This window comes from Anser cygnoides, chromosome Z, assembly GCF_040182565.1.
Source record: "Anser cygnoides isolate HZ-2024a breed goose chromosome Z, Taihu_goose_T2T_genome, whole genome shotgun sequence".
Lineage (NCBI taxonomy): Eukaryota > Metazoa > Chordata > Aves > Anseriformes > Anatidae > Anser > Anser cygnoides.
In genome coordinates, this window is record NC_089912.1 from 56,278,857 (window position 1) to 56,283,185 (window position 4,329).

The window sequence follows — 4,329 nt, forward strand, 5'->3', positions numbered from 1 at the left end:
CTGTATATAACTGTGATGTTTCTGTGTGTGTTTTCTATTATATTTATATGCATGTATGTATATATGTATATAAATAGATATATATTTTATAGAAAATTCTAAAATCAGATGCAGTAGAAGTTAATGACACTGATTGGCAAATGTTTTCTAACGACATCTTTTTAAAGATAGTACTGATTAATCAAAGCAAAGACAATACAAAATTCCTTGTATACTAATTAAACAAACAAACAAAAAAGTGGAATTACTAGTAAAAATAGGAATGGGATTCTTCCATGCCTAGAATATACAATAACCCCAAAGGATACATTCTAACAGTATGATGGGACATCACATCTGAGCGCACATGTGAAAAGTCTCACCTCTGTACCAACTATGAACATGAAAGATGTTTTCTGTACTGGCTAGAGTACAGCTTCTGCTGCACAATGAGACAAATTCCTGGATTCACAGAAAATCTTAATTCTTGCTTTTCTTATTTTTTAAGCACTTAGACTTCTCACTACAAACACATATGTCTATGTGTACATACACACAAACATACATAAATATACATAATACCTTCCACATTCAAAGCCTTCCTAACATTTTAAAAAATTATGTAGAAATGAAACTCAGGATTGCTTCATACCATACTTGTAATCTAGAACTGCAATTAGTTTTAAAAAGAAAATGGAAAAGAATATTGTTTCCATTCCCAGCTTAAAACAAAAGATGAAAAGCATTCACACTAGACCTTGACTGGGATAACAGCAATTACATTTCCACTTTTGAAAAGTCACATGACTTATCCATGACTTTAAGCTGTCAGAATCATGACTTTAATTAGGAAGAAACTACATCAACTGATAGGTTATTCTGTAATCGACTTATAAGTGACTATTCCATAAATGGTTAATAATTAGCTATTTCAGAGGTTTGGTAGCTCTATGTGCTACCATTGAAAACAAATTACTTGGAGAAACAGACCAAGAGTTAAGAATACTATTGAGAAAGGGAAACAGTGAGGATCCAAAGACAGCCACAAGCACTGGAGCTTAAGTAGTCCGATGTCCAATAGATTTTCAAGTTTTGTGTTCCATTTTCTATTTTAGAATTTTCTGTTATTTCCACGTATACTATTTTTTCCCTTTCCTATTAGGTGATTTATGCTTATTAGAAACAGTATTAAGGTAAGTAGCCATTGAGCTGTCTGCATTGGTGAAACAGAGACATTGCATATTCCTCCCTTTGTGCATTCTTGGGAATAAATATAAATAGCAAAGCCAAAAAGTTCTGCCAGATTTTTTTCAGCTGATGTTGAAGTCACCCATGTGGATGGTCTTTGAGAAAACTCAGCCTTTGAATGGCTTTGATCGCAATAAGAGTTGTATTTGACTTCCACATTGAAGACCTCACAATACATAAACATTCGTGTTCTATCTATGTACAAGAAATATCTCACTTGTTTCCTCTGTCATTTCTCTTCTATTATTTTTGAGATTTGTGATTACCCAATCATCTTTGAGACCTTCACTTTTCAGCCACACTGTGTTTGAAAGAGCCAAGAAATTCAGAAAGGTATTATGGCAGACCCTGATATATCTGCAGACAAAGTGACCACGTTGCCTCATCCCACAGGACAGCAGCTTACACATAATTATAATTTATCACAAAAGAGACTGGAACCCCCATGCCCCACAGATAACTATCTACGCCATGTAAATACGTCTCTGTGCCTGCCTGCATCTTCTGACCATCTGCATCTGTTTCTCTATTTCTCTTTTGATCTAGCTCCCATATAAACAAGAATAATTCCAACAACAAACACTGAAAAGGAAAATGGTTTCATAATATTACATCTTCTTTTCTTAATGGTGGCAGTTTTAGGTCTCAGTATACCCTAAGGAAGAGAGGGAATTTGATACTAAATCTTGTGTAAATGCGTAACCTCCCTGTATATGAAGGAGCATCTACTGTGTAACTGCCTGTAAACACTTCATTTTCTTTCTGTTCTTTAACAACTCTTGAACAGTATTTCCCAGAAGTGAAGTAGGTAGCATGGGGATTAGATCTCAAAACAGACTGAAGTGTCTAGTATGACTGAAAATTAGTCACTGTATTTGTCTTTCCACTGCATTAAGAAAGCTGGGTATTAAATGGGAGTTCCAATTGTGCCAAGAAAAAGCAGAGAAACACTGAGGACAGTGGTATGTTTGAAAATTTCCCTATTTTTTATTATCTGAGCACTGTTTTGAAACCTTGAACAAGCCATCTCTAGGAGCATCGTGTTCAAGGTACAAACTAGCTTCCTGTAATTAGCGCTGTATAGTATCCCCTTGTCCTTCACCATGCTTCGTTATTTGAGGAGGAGGAGGGCAAGATGATGCAGCAAGCATTTAACATAAAATCTAACCATTACAGCACCTCTACAGCAACTGAAAGATTAGGGTTTAGTTCATTTATCAGCTTCATTAGATTAAATTTTCTATCTATTTGTGAGCAAAGTGGTCCAACTGCATAAGCAGAAAACACTATCTTTGACCATGCTTAACAGTCTTTTCCTCCCTTCCAACTGAATTGAATGCATAACTTAGCAAGAGCCTTGAATTCAGAAGGATGATAAAATATTGGATAGTGTGACTTACCAGAGTACTATTTAAGGGATACCTGGATTTAAGAGATAGTCTGTATTTTAATTATCACTTCTAGTGACTGATTTCTTTGTGTAGGAGCTGTTTCATGTGTCAGATTCGGGGAGCACAGTGAGCAGGCAGCAGAACCCCTCTGTGCTCTCGCTGGGAGCTGCTGCTGGAGGTGCGCCATGATAACTACACCTGATGAAGGACACCTTCTGCAGCCACACAACATAAGGATGCACAACAAGAACCTTGCTTTGTCACTGTTTCACAAGCCAGGCCCCCAACCTTGTGACCACCTTCCAAAACCATCCCTAGATAAAAACAGAGATTTTAGAGACAGTTACCCAAACCCTCACTCAGATATGGAAGTGTCCTTGCCCATGGCAGAGGGGGTAGAACTAAGGTCCCTTCCAACCCAAATTCTATGATTCTATGATTCTTTGATCATGATCTCATTCAGTGAGCCCTGCTTTACAATATCCATATTCACATCACCACTATGACTCCTGCTTGACTTCGTAGTTACCTTGGATTTAAACATAAAGTCAATCCCATGTGATTTCAAACTGGTAATATTTTTTATGTCTATGTTCCTTACCTCAAAATCTCTAGATCAATCAGGCCTCTGCAACCAAATCAAAATTTATTTCTGTTTAAACCTGGAAGGAATCATTCTATTAAAAGTATCCAGAAAGTTTCTGGTAAAACAGAAAGTGTGTATTGTTTGTCTCCTGTGGTTTCCCTATAACTTCAAGGGAATTGATCCTATAAATGATTATTAGGTGAATGAGAAATATTGTTGACTCCAGCTAGTAACAGAACTGGAACAGATTTTTTCAAAAGATTTTAATTTGGCCTGATTCAATTCCTTCATAATTGTTAGAATTTCAAACAGAAAAGTTATCTCATCCTTTATTATTATTATTATTATTATTATTATTATTATTATTATTATTATTATTATTATTATTATTATTTTGCCTTAGGAAAATCACTGCTATTGGTAAAAAAAAATTTATCTTTCTCATTTTAAATAATTCCCTCTAAAATACAAGAAGCTAGCAAACTGCTTTCTCATTCATAATAAAAGTTTCTTCTTTGTCATTTAAAGATAAAATAGAAAAAAGGGGAAAAGAGAATCAAAAGCAAATCTAAGTTAGATGATACCAGAAATCTGAGAATTTCTTTCTTTTCACAGTTCTGTGGCTCATTGGTACTCTGGATTTTTTCACATTGCTTACTTTTCTTTTCTTTTTTTTTTTTTTTACAATCTCTGGCAAGTGAGCTAGAATCAATTTTTAGAGGATTCTTCATCCAGAAAGAGAGTGTTCTTGTTTGCAACTAGATATCCATGTGTTGGGGGAGAAAACTTTCAGTGGCCAAGTGTCCATATCCTAAAGCTGTGAAATGATTTTGGTCATGTGTCCCAGGGCAAATACACAGGACCTAACCAAGCCAGGAAAAAAAAAAAATCAGCAGGAATAAGCTGACACATCTCCATTCAAGTTACCAAAAAAGTCTTGAATAATGCATTGATAAATTATCGTGCTGTACATATGAAAACAATACATGGATCCTAATTCTAATGTTAGTCAAACACTCATTATTATTTATTATTTACTTTACCATGGCACCCAGAAGGCCCAGAAAATACAGTGTAATCGAACTGCATTAGGTGCTGTTCAACACAACAAAATAGGGTATCTGT